At 42.1% G+C, this 17,289-nt stretch overlaps 1 non-coding gene across 1 annotated transcript in view; it reads left to right on the top strand.

Moving 5' to 3' along the window:
• The window catches only part of LOC104147405 (uncharacterized), a 28,064-nt gene that overhangs the window by 133 nt on the left and 10,642 nt on the right, over nucleotides 1-17,289 (top strand). The gene's annotated exons all lie outside the window — the stretch shown is intronic.

Raw genomic sequence — 17,289 nt, 5'->3', positions numbered from 1 at the left:
ATGTTAAGATAAAGGCCTCTTACAGTGTGCAAACTTAAGGTAAAATCCTTGGAATGGCCAAAATGAAATTGGTACCTGCTCCTTATAAGACTAATAAGGCTTAATAACATCCTGTAAAATCAATAAATAATTTAGAGTGTTGAGGCTGAAGAAATTCATTATGTGAACTACTTGTTGTACTGTTTCTGAGAAGAAATGGTGCTTCTTTCCATTCTACCTGAATGTAGTCCAAAAATCTCATAGTTGAAAGAATTAACATTTTTAAAGGAAAGAAGAAATAACTTTGGATTGATTTGTAAGCTCAGGTTTGTCTGCTATTTGAATCTCTTGGCGCAGTGATGTAAAACCTGACAGTACTACTGCAGTTTTGCAGAAATCGGCATATCTTAAAACTTGAATTTTGGGTTCTACTTGAGACAGTCTTGTTCCTGTTTGAGGTTGGCCAGGAACATCCCACGGTAAGAAGCCAGTCATGTACGTTCCTCCCCAGACTGCCTTTGCTTATGTGATGGAAAGGGCTATGGCATAAAATGACAGTTTGTGACCGTGCTTTCTAGCAGGACTCGAGCACCTTAGTACCATATTTCCAGATTTGTTTCTTCTGGGAGGGCTTGCTAGCCCAAGCGCATTGCCACCTAACTGCCTGGTGCCAGCTCAGAACTGGAAGCGGTTACACTCAGTCTGCATGGAGCTGCTGTGCAGGAGTTAATCAATCAGTCCTGTCAGCTTTAATTGGCCTGTTTGGAAACAAGGCAGCTGTTCTGCATCCTTAGCATAATTTATTTCCAAATTTGATAATCCACCCAGAATTAATGGAGAGTTGGCTATAATTATTTTTTTCCGGTTAGACTAGTTACAGGGTAAGTCATATTGCATTGTGTTTTCTTTTTCATATTTTCCTTTGTAACTTTAAAGAACATATTGCATTATACTTCCTTTTTGGCTTCATAACTTATACTTAACTTTATGAGAAATTACTGAGCAGTAATGTGCTAGTCACATGTTTGCAAAGTCAGCTGAGTCTATTTATGCATTTAACACAGAGTGCCTAATATTCTTATTCTTCTTTGTGCTCAATAGCAAAGAAATCTTTGGACTATGGATGAGTTTTAGAAATGTAATAATTTTTCCTAAATGTAACAATTTATCCTAAATATCCTAAATAGTGCAGCTATCCTAAATAAATATAGGGGGTATATTAAATGATACTAGTAATAAATCACTTAGAATTAATTTTTTTACAAGTGAGGGATTTGAAAAAGAATCTCACTACTCTTGCTACCGGGAGCATCCCAAAGCAATTATTAGTAGTATCAGAAAAATTACTGGTTCGATTACTAATAGGGCATCTAAGGTACAGGAGAGCTCTCGGACACATAGAGAAGGAATGGTATCTTGTGGTTTTACGTATGACCCAAAGATAATACCAAGGTGAAATAAAATTCCACTGAAATTATTAATTGCCGTGCAACCAAGATCTCATGCTTTTTGTTTTAATGTAAAACACATGGCTTTGTTTGGTTCCATTAAACACATTAGTAATATGCCAGAATGGATGTGTACAGATAGACTTGATAATGGGATGGATTGAATTAAAACCCCTTTGAAGCTGAAGGGTGTAACTGCCATCTTTAATCTCATTTAATTTAGAGACAATTAAATTCCCTTATGTAACCACGCTGTTGAAACAACAGCAGCCTCCATTCACATCCCGAGTAAGAATATGGTTCCGCAAGGCCCAGTCTTTGGTGGCAGCACCCGCGAGAGGTAGCAGCACCGCTTCCCCCGTCGCTGCCTCGGGGCTGCGGTGCGTGGCCTCTGGTGGCCTTGGCACAGCTCTCTCTGGGAGCCTGCCTGAGAAAGGGGAGCTGGTGTAGCATTTTTTGTTTGTTCTGCAAGGTACAGAAGTACGCCAAGGATGAGTGGCTTGTGGGTGGGGAGAAGAACTGAAATACTTCAAGTTAGTATCACCTCTTTGCCTAAAATTTTTGGAGTGCTAAGACAGATGCCCTTTTTGCCTTTTCGCTGCACCTTTTATAATGCATGCTGTTCCCTAACCTAGCCTAGCAGACATTTCCTGTATTTCAAGGGATGGTCCAGTGGAATTTGGGGATATCTGAGGTATACTGAAAAGTCTTTACATGAAATAACGTAAAAAATTATATAATACAATACAAATATTACGCCAAAGAAATATGCACATGGTATGATTTTTGTAAATTTAAATGAAAGAAAACCAACGCTAGGCATTTGGAAACTTTGCAAAATGCTAATAATTAACTTGTTCGAGGCAAAGGTTACCCAAGGTCAAAATACTACGTTGCAGATACCATTGCAGCCACAGATAGGACTGTCAGGAGTTCAGTGTTAGAGGGAACAATGAGTCAGAGCCCTTCTTTTATGATCTTTAAAATATAGCATTAATACACATTTTGCAGGCAATTAGACCTAACGTTACCGTGTCTTGAGCCAGCTTTAAGCCTAATTTTGTTACCATGAGGTCACCTGAACCAGCCAGGCCCTGCACTCGGTGTTTAATTTTGAAAGACAGAATTGAAAAGTGCATGTCATCTTACCTCTGATCACTGCCTGTGATTCCCCTTCCCTTGGCATCTCTGGCTGGCTACTTAGGCTAAAAGAGGTGAATGCTAAAGCCATAAGCTAAACAGTAGAACATATCCAAAGCACTACTAGAAGTCTGCAAAAGTTTACTAGAATTAGTATATTCTTTTTGGCCTTATTGCTTGCTCCTTGGGGTCTTTTTGTGCTGTGTGCAGAGCATAGCACAGCAGGGTCCCAGTCCATAACTGAGGCTGCTGAAGTGTCTACAGGGGCCCCAGACGGCTCTTTTGGTTGCTTACACCTGAAACAGAGCCTGCCTTTACCGCCCAAAGCAAAGGTTGAGCAGGACAGGGTGGTTCACCAGGGTATCGTTTTATGTTTGTAGAGAAACAGCAGAAAAAAAGAGGATGACACAGAGGGCAGTAGGGAAACTCTAGACAGTGCTTGAATACCCACTGAAGCCACAATCTCTTTATTTCCTGAAAGGGAGTGACTCCTCCAGGCCAGCTGCCAACGCAGCGTCATGAGCACGCACACACAAGCAAGTGCTGGCATGCCAGGAAAATGTATGGCTGCCTGGGCAGAAGGTTTGGACGCCTCCAATCTAGCGCAACAGGAACCATCTAACTGACCTCTGTGTCCTTTCAAAGTGCTTGGGTGCCCTCTGCTTCGCTAGATGGGAGGTTTCCAACTTTTCTTCCTGTGCTGGCCATTTAGTGGCTTTTCTCTTGTCAGGAGAAAGCCTCTCCTGCTGACCACCATTGTAAATCCATTGCTTGCCAGAAAGGGAAGACTGCACAGCGTGTGCACTGAAATCCTCCGGCATTGCCTCTGGTAGGCTTGTCACGCTGGCATGCTGGTGGCCTTCGTTCTTGGGGGCCACTCAGGTGTACAAGGGGAGCAGAATGATGAATGATTATGGCAGAGAATGCAAACCACACGTTGATACTCTCTTCCATAAGGCTCTTAGACCATTTTATCAGAGATGTGCTGGTCATATGATATGAGTAAGACCAGGACCCCTGGGGAAGATGGCAGCAGGGCCAGACTGCTGTTAGGAAAATAGTTCTTCCAGCCAACAAACCTCTCTCAGTGCGCTCCCAGAGTTTTCCCAGAAAGACAGAAGCTACTGTGAGCGAGCTACAAGCAAGAGAAATTATCCCACCAGGCTGCCTGCAGCTTGCTGGCTATAATCTCTCCACCCTGTGCAGCTGGTGAGCACTTTGCGTCAAGTTGCCCATAATTTGCCTTGTAGCAGTGAAGGTGCCCTGTCCTTTTGCTTCCTTCTGTGTGATTTCTGTTGCAGGATTTGTGTTTTGTCTCAGCCAAATCTTAGTATTATGCCCGTAATGATGCTTTATATTACCTGTGTGCTGGACTACATGGGTCCTGTCCTGCAAACATAGAAACTTGTGTGTAGCCCCTTGAATTCCTGGAGATTAATCAGGCGTATAAATGTTGACTGGATCAGTAAATAGTTTTCCAGCTCTTTCTAAATCATTTATGATAATACATTGCTTATCTTTGTTTTTCTTTCACTTTTTTAAAAAGAATGCTTGGGGCAAGGGTCACATACAATCATTATCTTTAAATATAAACGTAAGTGCAGACAAGATCCTAGTCCAGCAAGCATCTTTTCTTTATGAAAATCATGAAGTGTACAGACAACATGTACACCAGGCAAGGTCAAAAGGACCTAATAATGTACATGACCTTTTCTTAGGGGACACCCTTGGTTCCTAATTAGTTTTTCACCCTCTCAGATCAAACCTGTATCAGATAGCAAAAAGAAGAAAGCCCCAAGCAGAACGGCAACACAAATCTGTGGCTGGGAGAGCATAAATAATAATATAATGAAAAATACTCTCCTCAGCATTTAAACTAATTTAATTGTTTTAAAAGAAATCTATGGAAAAAAAAAAGTTGTCAGGGTTTTTCGGCCATTGCCTGAAATGAGCTGCTAGTGCATACAAAACTTCAGAGAAGGTCTTGTTACATTTGATTTACACTGTGTCATTGCCAAAATAAGCAATGTTCGCTACTTAGAAAACTAAATCGAGACATACTGACTTAGTTTCAAGGAAGCTGTTTACTGTTAGATGTGAGTCTGGATCTGTGCTCATTTCCACCACGGTACGTTTGGATCAGTGCTGCCAACCCGCCTAGTTTTATTGTGTCACGATGTTCTGGGGCAGCCGTACCGGCTGGGGCCGACAGCGCTGCAGTCTCCCCATTAGCACTTCCCCGCGTGACACCTCCTTGTTACAACACGGCAGAGATTTCATTTTTGCTGAGAAAGGACTAGTCCTTATCATTATGGAGGAAAGGGAGCAAATGCAAGCTCACGAAACTCACTAATTGGACATCGAAGAAGTAAAACTCCGCAGTAATTATTTTAAGCTAAGTTCATGATTTTCAAGCAATCATCTCATGCATTTTCAAAGCCCCCAGTCATGATTTTTGGACAAAGTTGCAGATGCACATACTAGTAAACAAAATACTAGTATTTTGGGAGTAATGCCAGGGATGTATAGAGGAGTGGTTAATCTTGAGTTTTGATACATTGCCTCTATTATGTTATTAAACCTGGAATGAATGAAACTAGATAGTGTTTCATGCAGAGACTCCCAAACTATCCATCTCTGTCTCTTTACTCTTATTCCCTTTGCCTCTGCTTGTGGGTCCACAGGTTGACTCCATATCTGAAAAACAGTGAATTGCTTCATCTTTACTAATGAGAGGAGATTGTCACCTTTATATAGGGACTAAAAGGATGTCTTCTATGAGAACTTCATATATCTACAGACATGAATTGCATACTGTTTGTTTTATTTGTATGTTTACAAATGTTCTGCTATTGTAAACATTTCAAATTATATATACCAAAACCTTCTCTTCATGCTTAAAATTTACTAATATTTTATGTCTGTCAAAAATCATATTCTTATTAAAGTTCAGTGTTAAAAATATACTTTTGCTATTTGTCAGTCAATGCAAAATAATATAATTGCCATACGTGGGTGTCTTTTCTGAACAAGCTAACACACACTGCTTCCACATTGCTAATTGTTTGAAGAACTTGTTTACCATATGCCTAATATGACAACAGATTCAATGAATCAAAATGGTTAGCGTCCTTTAGTACTAAACGTATATTTAGATAAAAACATGCTGTTTTGACAGACATATGGTGTTCTCTCTCTCTCTCTCTCTCTCTCTCTCTTTTTTTAACCTGGCTAGTATTTGCTAAAGTGGTATTCCAGCTGAGCAGTAAAATGGCGCATCCAAGTTATAAAAATCCTGTCCAGTGTGAATTGTATGTGGTCACTTAAAATATATGGACAAATTTTAGTCTACCTGCATCTTCAAAAGATAAGACGTTAAATGATCAGAGATGGATAAATGCACAGATTCAATGAAGACAGCATTACTACGACATTTTACCCCATGAGGATGTAGCTCCTATTTCTACACCCTGCAGATACACTGCAGATGAAAAAAAGGCAGCCCCTGTCTTATTTGGAAGCATTACCAATATAAGGCAAAACCAATTACTAAGTGTAGAAACTATAAAGGAAATCTATATCAACAACAATGCTTCAGAGAAAGATCTTACATCTGAAAAAGTGCATTAAAACAAAATAAAGCAGGGTTACTGTCTTCCCATGACAGTGAGGAAATAAGAGCCTTGTGTACAGAAGGGTCTCTCTTGAAAAGAAAGCGTGGGATTTCATACAGAGAGATTGGTACTTTGTCCAGAGGACCATCTTCCGAGAAACATGCCTTTTCTGCTATACATCTCTGAGGCAGGCAGAGTTTTCCTGCAGTGATCGCGACAACGTTGTCTTACACTATTTGATTACTAGTTGAGGCTCCAGTCTATCAAATGGTGTACGTGCATGTTAAGTACAAACCAGTGGGATTAAAGCATATGCCTGAAGTGAAACTCAGGCTTTAGCTTGTCATTTAGAAGGGATGCATTGCCAAACTGGCATCTTAATGACATGTCAGTATAAAGATCCTTTCTCTAGCATTTTTCCATGGGTGGATTTTTTGTCTTTTCATTTTCATGACCCCCTCTTTGTTTGTAAAAGCTGATTTGGCTGCATCGTGCAAATGAATTTATGTAATGAGAGACAGGGGAAAGAGGGATTACTCTGCCTGCATATCGTTATTAAAAGCATAGAGTAAGACGCTTTTCTCCTCCAGAATAGACCTTTGGGAGACTGTTATCAGTGACAGTAAAATGAAGGTTGGGTGACCGCAGAAGCAAGAAGCAATCTTATATATCTCTTTTATAAGATTTTTAATAGAAGGATCCACTATATCATATCTATCAACCTTTTAGGCACAGAAAGAAAGGATTCCAAACTCCTCCTGAATACACACAGCGAGCATTTGTTCATTTGTGTTTTTCAGGGGCACCTACCTTGGACTGTGGCAGCCAATGTACCAGACATCCTTTTCAAAAGGAAGGGAGGGGAAGTAAGCTGTGTCTGTGAATTCAGAGTTTTATGAAGTAAAACTCACTGGAGTCCTCTATTTGTATCTGGAAAGGGAAAAAGCAGGGTTATTACCTAACCATGATTCTGAAGAAATAAGAGGTGAGAGAGAGATCATAATTTGCGTTCTGCTAAAGATCTACAGGGATGTTTTCTTATTTTCCCCTGCCTTTCCCAGGGAGGACTACAATGTCTCAAAGGTAACCATTTCTGAAAGCTAGTAATGCAGGCCTGAATGTACTGCAGGTGTTGGAACTGGATTTCACTGCCGCTAATAGGTATACAGCCTTTTAAGGAGACTTGATAAAATATACCTTCTAGGTCTTCTTCGTTACTGATACAGCAATCCTTACTCAGACAGACCTCCCAGGAGCTCGGAGACAGCTTGAGTATACGATCCCAAACTGAATCATCCCTATGGCTCTAAAGTAAAAATCTTGCAGGGAGTGGATTAAAACTGAGCTCTGGAAGCAAATTCCTCCAAAGTTTTGTGCAGGTCTGCGCAAAAATCTAGACGTTTTAACAGCTAAAGACACCGATGTGAACATACTAGCATTGAATAGTGACTTATTTTTTCCCCATGAACTTCACCCAGTGCACTCCTGAACTCTCTTTCTACCTTGTGAAACAGCTAAGAATCATATGCCCTGAACTGTTAGCATTTAAAACCAAAGGGGATTTTCATGACTATACACAATAATTGCATTCAGAAAGAATTAATACAAAATTAAGTACTGTTTATTTCATCTATTGTGTCAGAGATTTGGGGGGGAGAGGTGGCTTTGAAAAAAATTTTTTTGGTAAAGCTGGCATATTATTAGCTAATAGAGTATTCACGTCCCTTCCACACTTAGCAGCCGTCCACTTAGTGACATGCTCTTGCTTCTCCATGGCTGACCACTGGCTTTCTTGTTCCTTTCTGCCAGGTGTTTAAGGAAAACTGCACTTTCATTGATTTCAGCTGGTGTAAATCCATGTCTGATTTGGCCCAGCAAGAAGAATTTTACCTGTGACTTCCATGACAGCAAGATCAGATAGAGCAAAGAAATCTTCTTGCCTTAGGGGGGAAAAAAAAAAAGCCAGCGGGGGATTCCCGGCAGGCAGGAGGATGCAAGTGTGAGGCTCAAGGCAGCTTTTTACCTGCTTTTTCTCATTGCTGACAAGGAGCGCAGGGAGGGATGTGCTGAACGGGTCACCATAAACCCCTGATGGCTAAAGCAGTTTGGCTGCTCCCCCACGCAGAGTTCCTGTGCTGCCTCTTATATAAGCTTGGTATTACTAGCACAATTTAGTCTCTAAAGTAGTTTTTAAAAATCCTTTCACAGCTATTCTTTTTCAAAGCATTTTAGCTACCTACCGATACAGCTGCCAGGAAAGGACAAGTTACCATCACTGCGACTACTAAAGATTAGTATAGGGGATATGACAAATTATGAATGGCATGGAGCGGTGGATTGATTCTCTGCTGTTTATTTAATATGAAGAGCAAAACCATGAGTGGCATGGAGTGGGGCATCGATTTGCCAATGTTTATTCTAATACGAAGAACAAACACTCAACAGCTGGAGCTGGCAGGAGCCAGGTTCAAAGCAAACGGACGGAGCTTCTTCAAATAACAGGTGGCTGAGAAGTGCTACGCAGGGCGTTGTGGGAGCTAACAGCTTGCACGGGTTCAAGGGCAGGCTGAACAGGTTTGCAGAAGAGAAGTCTGTTAAGGTTGCTAAATATATAGGAACCTCATCGGTGTCAGGAAGACCCCGAACTGCAAATGTTGGAGGCTGAGAGACTTGGAGGGGGATTATGTCATGTGAGTTTCCTCCGTTCTTTCAGCCACCGTCAGAGCGGCCAGTCAGAACTTGAGCAAGGTGGATCTTTGCTTCAGCTGGATATGGCTGCTTTCATACGGCTGTTTTTATGCTCTTGTTGGTTAGGTGCATTTTCTTTTTTATTTAGCCCCACCCCATTGCTTCGTACTTTGGCTTCCCTGTTATTTCATCCATCAGCTATTTCTTCTCTTTCTGACTGCCAGCAAGGATGGAAATTCATTTCATGTCCAGATGGTACCTTGCACAGTTGGGGTCAAACTGGTATGATTGTCAAGTAATATTACTAAGACATATTACAGAAACACAAGGTATTGCGTCCTCTCTTTTTGATAGTTTTGTGGTTTTATTATAATTGTCATTTGGTTTTTGCTCCTGGCTTTAAGTGTAGAGTCAGATTTCTGAAACTGTTCACAGAAATCTAGAGATCTCTGCACACAAAATTCTGAACCAGTTTCCACTGCTAAGTAATGGGTACCTTCAGTGGGTTGTGGAATCATGCTAGCTTTTATTAATTAGGTCTTGATCTTTCTTTTTTTTTATATATATCAGTAATCATAATTGAACATCTTGTTGTGGTGGACTTTGTTTACTAATATATAAAAGCAGACAACTCCCAGCTGAACCAAGAGTGCTTTCACCTGTTGAAGTCTTGGACTCATGAGTTTGCCAAGCAGAACCTAGCAGGTTCCCTGGAGGACTGGGGAGTAAGTGGCTGGCCTTCAGCAGCCCAGTGATCACAACCATCGTCTGTTCAGCACCAGATGCTCATGATAGTTCAACAAATCAATGAAAACTACTAACCCTGGTTGCTAGCTATACAATAAGGGTGCCATAGCAACACTGTAAAACTGTCGAGGAAGAAACATAACACACAGTAACCTAGAATTTGAACTACAAAATACTGCCGCCAAGAACAAGGTGGCTGCGTTGTTTAAGCTTGACAGCTGATTTGTAGAGCACCTCTTAAAGCAGGAAAATTTTTGTCTACAACTCCAGTTGTAAATTCACTTTGGAGGAAATTAATCCCAGATATTAACTACTGAGGAAGAGATAAGATTTTTTTCAGGACGCTTGTGGTTTTAAGAATACCCATATCTAAAAGACATTCTTTAAAGGAAAATATGCATAAGATGGTAATTAGCATCACATTTTTTGTATACTCACATAAGCTGAGATACAAACCTTTGGAGGCTCATGTTATGTTAGGAAAAGTCATAGGAGAATATGACTTTTGGTATGGATGACTCAAATAATAAGAGAATTTAGGAAAATATATATTCTTCAACAAGTAAGGGCTATTTCTTAATACGCACACAAACAGAACAACTCCTTAGGGGCTTTAAAAATCCTTCTCCACAGACCTGGACCCCAGCTTGACAACCAGAAGTAGATTGTTTGGATTTCAAACACTCAAACTTGCAAAAATTTCCCAAAAGGGAAAATTACTCATTTTTCAGATTTCGATATTGCTGTTACCTGAACTGTCTTCCTAACGAGGTTAATTTTGGTTTGACTTAGGGAAAGAGTAATAAAGTGCTTTCTCAGTACATCATTTGAAATACTTAAAGAAGTTCATATCCACACACCTCTCATGAGAGGAGGAGGGGTACATAGGATGATGGCAGGCGCCAAGAGTTTACTGACGCAGGGAATGTACCGTTCTGAAGACTTCATTCCTTTAATGTAAAGCATTATTGTAATAGACTTGTTTATGAGACTGTATTTTGCTAGCAGTTATTTTCACTGATAAAGTGAAATGCTCAATTTGTGTACAACATAGATAAATGTGAAACTAAAGTGTATAATATCATTTGAAATAGGAGACGCTTAAATACAGCTGCCAAGAGAGAAAGTTTGCCTTGGACCCGTTACTTTAAAAAGTTCAGGAGGGTCTGACTTATTACAGTCCAAGCCAAGATATACAGTATCACATTCCCTTTGCCCTGAGACCCCTGGGATCCCAATAGCTCCAGCTCCGGAGGGGTGAGCGCTGGCATGCTCTGGTTTCTTGCCTTACTCAACTCAATGCACCCCTTAATTTATGCACATAAGTCACTCAGCTTATGTATAATGCACTAAACTTGGAAGGTGACTGAGAGCAGAGATAGAAGGAAGATGCAGAGCCCTTCTGGTATCTCTAATACTCCTGTAGGTTTCTGCTTGTGGCCAGGGTAACGGCTCAATGCGAAGGCACCTCCAGGGGATTTTCTGCTCCCAACCGCCTGTTCGAATGTGTGAGGAGATGGCTTGGCTTTGGTGTTCACCACACCTGCTTCCTCCCAGGTAAACTATATATTAAAACCATATTCATAGATTATTCCGCAGTGTGGCAAATCTATGGTCAGTGTGGGTTGCTGGGTTTTGTTTTGTTTTTGTACTGGAAAACTGTATGAGATCTTTTCTACTTATGCATCCATTAAAAGTTGATACACCCTTTCTTCCTTCTTAACTCTGAGGTAAAAATTCATTTTGGGCTGTTGCTTGGCACTTGAAGGCTCAGTCTGAGAATTTATGCTTCCTTATGTAATTTTCCAAAAATCTGGCCATCCAGAAGACATGGCTGTGAACCTTTGTGAGGGTCTTTCTAAAGCCAAATCTCTGCTTTTGTGCTCTGTGTGTGTTTGAGGTTGTTGGTAGTGAAGTTGTGTACGCATGTGTGTGTGCCTGTTAGCCCTGCCGTATTAAATTTTGAACTAGTTGGTCAGGCTCAGGTAATTTGTCAAGACCTCGAAGATCCTGAGTTTCTACAGATGTCAGGAAAATAGGTGGCCAGTGAACAGAGGAAGATCCTACAAAAGTCCACTCATCTCCGCAGTGTGCCTGTGCTTAGGCAACAGAGGATCCACGCAGGTGCGCCTCCCCAACACGTACATCCACAGGTGACTGGCCATCATCGATTCTGCCACTTATGGAGCTGTTTGTTTTTACCATGCGCTTTTTGGGACGCACACAAGAGAACTGTGATGTCTTTTCCTCCTCTTTGAATAGGGTGAAAGATCAGTCAATGGTCTTGGTTTGGTGTTTGGTTTCTGGTCCTTTTGTAGTAAAGGCAGTTATCAATGATACGTGCATGTGATGTTCATACTAGTATTTAGATGACACCCCTAAGTCCTCTTTCTAAGACTTAATTAGAGGCACTGTACATGCAGATTTGTTGCAGCAGTAATGTCTAGCTTGAGTATTTGTAGTTGTATCCAGTTGTACCTATTGTTGTCCAGCTCTGCAGTTATTTGAAAGGGCTGAGCAAGAGGAAGTCTTAAAGCTTTGGAAATGTATTGCTTCTCTGTATGGAAGAAAGGTTCAGGTTAGTAGAAAATAAGTCATATTCTCTTTGGGAAAGGATATAAATTTTGAATTAAAAAAAAGATTGCTTGCAGACATTGTAAACTTACCTTGCACATTATTCTGCCTGTGCAGTTGATATTGTTGAGGAAAAGTAAATCTGTAGTACATATCCACCTATTGAGTATTCAGTGTGAACATGTTATTTCCATAAGAAGAGAAATACGTAAAGAATCTACTCTTAAAATAGCAGATTGGATGCTACTGAGAGCAGAGGTGGGTTTGGTGGGCTTGACCTGTGGTTACAGGGGCTTCACCCGCAGCGCGCGAGGGGTGTCCCGAACGTGCCACGAAGCGCGCGAGACAGCGGGCACCATCGCCGCACACACACAGCGGCTCGCTTCACGCGTGCGGCGATCCCGCTCGCTTTTGCGACTCTTTAACCTTACCCCCAATTTCGGAAACCACGGAGAAAGGCGTGGAGCCGCCTTGCAGGGGGGCGCGCAGGGAGCACCGCGGGGCCGGCGTTCACGGGCAGTGGGTGGGCAGAGGAGGAGGAGGAGGAGGAGGAGGGGTCCTCGCGGCTTTATCTCCCACCCGGCTCCGCCCGCCGCTGGCTGTCTGCCGCTGCTCCGCACCGCACCGCACCGCGCAGCGCAGCGCAGCGCCGGGCAGGGCGGCGCCCATGGGCTGCGGCAACTCCACGGCCGGCGGCGCGGGCGGGCGAGGTAGGGCGGCTGCGCGGCGCTGCGCGGGGCGGCGGGCGAGGGGGGAGCGGGGCCGCAGCGCCGCCGGCGCGGGGGGCTGCGCGGGCGGTGAGCATCCCCTGCGCGGGCGCGGCCGGCCGGGCTCCGCGCTGCGCCGTGCCGCGCCCGAGGGCGGAGAAAGGGGCGCGGGGATGCGGGCACCGCGCCCGGCCGCGCTCCCTCCGCGCCCCGCCGCCGCCGGGCCGGGCCGGGCCGGGCGATGCGATGCGCGGCTCAAGCCGCACGTAAAGGAGCCGGCCGGGGGTGTAAGCGACACCCTCTGCGCTTCCCTATATGGCCAAGAATGGCACTTGCGAGAGGGGTTTGTGCCACTTCTGCTCCTCCGCTCGCCTGAGAAGTTGGAGAATATTCCCGAGATTGAAGGTTTCTTGCGCGTCGCGCTGACTGAGGCGTCCGGCTGCCTCCTTTATTTGTGCGTTGTTATTTTCGAAAGAGAGAAGGGCTGGGAGGATGGAGCTGTTGTTCTTCCCCCCCCCCCCCCCCCCCCGAAAAAGAAAACCTATGGAAATGAATAAAAGGACTTTCAGCAGATGAAATAGTCATACAAATAAACATATGAAGGAATTGCAAAAATAAGCACTTAAACATCATTTTTCATCCTAACTGCCCTTGGCAAACCTTGCCACCTCTTTAAATACCCGTACTAAATCTTTCAAATACCTTTGTTATAGCCCTAATCCCTTGAAAATCTACAGCAAAATAGAGGTAGGACCCGTTCAAATTGTTGGATCTGTATCTCTTGCCATTTCCATATATTTTACCCAGAGCTTCAGTCTGTTGTCTTGGGTGGTGCTAGTCCTGATTCGCAGAGTTGGGCATATCTTTATGAGCACGAATTATACTGACTTCTCCAAGTTGTATGTATGTGTGTTTGTGGGTTGTATTGCTGGTCTTCTCCCTAAACCCTGCACTTGGCACTCACAGGGCAGGGGGAGGCTTTTCTGCTTACTTGATTTTTGTTAGGTGATTATAAATTACATTTTAGGTATCATGTATCAGAGGCCTCTTTCATGCATAAAGGATGCGTTGCTTGAATCTGCTCAAACTTCCAAATCGCTTCTTGGCGCTGTCCTGTTTGGCACACGTTACTTCTCTCCCATTAGCCGATTCCTAGATTGCGGTGACTGCAAGTTGTTTCAGTGTATAACTGATGTCGCTTCCTACTGCTGAGATGACGCTTGTTCACATCCCAGTTTCATGTTTGCAAGGTGCAAGCACCAGAGCAAGTGTCAGAGCAGGCTTACATAGTTGGGTGGAAAATTTTCGATTTGAGTTAATTATGAGTTACTTTGTGATAGCAAGTCTGCCAGTGTGGGTCTGGCCACCCGGTAGAACTTGTTCCAGGCCGCTGATGGGTAAGTGCTGAATAGACCAACTCTGACAAAGGTATTATTTAGTGAATTATTTTGAACTAAAAGTTTATTTGTTTAAATACATGTGTCAGCACTTGCTTTTAAGGGAGCTATTTTTCCACTAGAAAGCACAGCCCCGTTAGTAATTTAACTTATCTCTAGTGCTATTCATTAAATATATGAGTTTGTATTTCATTGCAGCCTTTTGCATACTCCTTAGAAATAGTCCACAGATCTCCAACGGCTTAGCATAGGTTAAAAGCAGCAAGGTCATGTAAAATACATAATAAGTATAATGTAATTATTACTGTCACACTAATAGACCTTTCCCAAAGAAAACATAGCTCTCTCAAAGGTCCAGTTCTGTTCTTACTTTCAGCAGCGGTAAGTCAGGAATATGAAGCCTATGATGTTATAGTAATCAGAAATTGGTAATAAAAGTAAGAAGATAGTCAGGCCCCTACTATCTAATTTTCTCCTTCAGTTTATTTTCCTTTCAGGCCCTGAAAAGAAGGGATTCCTTAAAAAATGTATCTAATAAAAAATAAACTATTTTATTTAAGGGAAGGAGAAGATGTGCCATTTTTAACTAGAATTCTTGAGCTAAAAGGGGAAGAATAATTCTCAACGTTTTACCAAAAGACATGAATATAGTGTAAATACAAATTAATTTTATGGCTTGCACAGTATGACTGTGTCTTTAATGCTAACGTTATGACTATTCTACAGTCAGGAATGTCAAAGCCAGAGGTACATAAGATGCAATTAACCTGTAACACTCTCTGTCATATTATATGACTAAGGACAATATTGTAGCACATTTCACAGAACAGAGTAGACATGTTACGCTAGTCCCATTCTCTTACTCTGGTGACATTTCCATTGTAGCTTACCTACATTTTTCCTAAGCAATCCTATAGGTAATGATAGTTCAGCTAATGCTATTATCTTCTGTTGCACAGCTAGAATGACATCAGAAGAGCTATCAGTCCTGTGGTCTGCAGGATCTGAACTAATAGATGTGATCTAGGATAACGTTTCTGTCTGGGGGCAGGACTCCAGAATACAGCTGTAACGCAGAGTTTACCTTTTCCCTCCAATGCATCAGACATTGGCAAAAGGATTTGAGGCCTGAAGGCTCAGCAGCTGAGAAATAGCAACTTTTGTTATCCAAGTAAACTGATGTATATACATCCTTTTTGAATTCCTCAGCTGTTTTAAATCTTGACTATGGATAATATTTGTTCTTAACATTTCCCATTAGCCATAGAAAGTTTTTTATTAACAAACCATTGTTTTCCTGATGTTTTGTAATCTCGCTTTGCATATCCTGATGCTTCTATGATGTAATTTCCTGGTGTTTTAGAAGCTCCAAAATAGCTCTTCTTTTTTGTCCTTTAATATGCCCTTAAGCATTAATTTACTTTTTCCTGAGTTAAGGGATTTCCCTTCATTTTGGTGTTGTCTTCATTAACAATTTTCTTTTTAACTGCCTCCTCTTTTCTGTATCAATTGCAGTAGGAATGACAGCACCTTAAATTATGGTATTCAGTGGAGGCTGGCAGTCTAGCCTTCATTTAAATATAGAGAGAACCTCTTAGTCTGCGAGAAGCTTAACATACAGCCAAATTTCAATGAAGGAGAATTTTCCCAACAAGTTGAGATAGATTTATTAACTTCAGGTTTGCTGGAAGGCTCAGCAAACCAGTCTGACATTCTATTTAAAATCCAACTAATTTTTAAAATTAATGTTTGATCAGGTCATGTTTGTGTACCAAACTGCCACTTGAGGAGCAGTAATCAATTTGAGGTAAACTGAGTAAATTCTATTCTCAGTTACACTGAGGTAAACCTATAATAAATCCATTAACATTAGGATCCGGTTCCATATTCCTTTCTTTTTGAGCAAATCAGAAGTGAGTATATAAGAGAAAATTCAATTGTAATCTTAAGTATTGGATATGTATATGGGTAATTTTCAGTTTTTGATTTGATTTTTGGTATAATGTGAAGTATTTGCAAGAAAATATTATGGGAAGATGTGCACTAAAAATTAATGGAAACATGTTTCATAATCTGCTCTAAAGGTCAGATACTTGCATATTTTGTATCCATGCATTTGTGTTAAGTGTTTGGTTGTCCTCACCCTTCTGAAGTTTTTCTGAAGATTTTGTCTTCCGTCTTGGCTCATGACGTATTTCTCAGCACAGAGGAATATTCTCTGTGGCTATCAATTTCTTCCAACCATCTTTTGCATTTGTCCTGCAATTGCTGAAATCCTGCAGGGGTGCCAGTTACAGGCTGCTGTTGTTTTGAAAGTGCAAGACCCATCCCACTGAATGGAAGATACTTTGGGATATCTTTTTGTCCTTCCTCATTTGTGACTGTTCTTTGAGGGATCGCAGCTCCAGTCTAGACAGAGTGTTTTTCTGTTGTAGTCACTCGTGTCCAGAGCAGTGAAAGTCTGAATGTGCCTCCTTTATTCCAGCCTGTAGTCCTCCTTCTCCTCCTTTTCTTCCTCCTGCAGCTGTGAAGTGCCAAAATGCAGCTATGGTCCTACTGTGTAGCTGTGTAAGCAGCGAAGTCATTCAGGAAAGCTCAATACTTGCTATTCTTTGGGGACGCGGATCCCTGGCTACCCCAGTCTGTTGCTGCAGTTAGGCAGGTTTTGGAAATTGCTAGAGGCAGGAGGGGCGCAAAGCTAGTGAGTCTGCACAGGGTTCGGCTCTGTCTTTCACATATCTGCAGGACAAGATATGTATTTCCCGTAACAGTGATTCCTCAGGTTTCCTCTGTCTTCCCCACCAGGTAAGGGAGATGATGCAGTTCTCTCCTGGCCGCTGCTGCCTGAGCTCTTTGAATGTACCCGTTAACCACATTGCAAAACAGGCTTTGGGGGCAGCAAAGCAGCGCGAGCCTTTCAAGGTTGGTAGGGCAAGGCTGAAAAAAATGGACAAGCTTTCAAGTACATGAGCCTTTTTCCAAGTCATGTTTTTAA

This window comes from Struthio camelus, chromosome 1 (genome assembly GCF_040807025.1).
Source record: "Struthio camelus isolate bStrCam1 chromosome 1, bStrCam1.hap1, whole genome shotgun sequence".
Classification (NCBI taxonomy): domain Eukaryota; kingdom Metazoa; phylum Chordata; class Aves; order Struthioniformes; family Struthionidae; genus Struthio; species Struthio camelus.
This window is presented reverse-complemented; position numbering and strand designations above follow the sequence as displayed.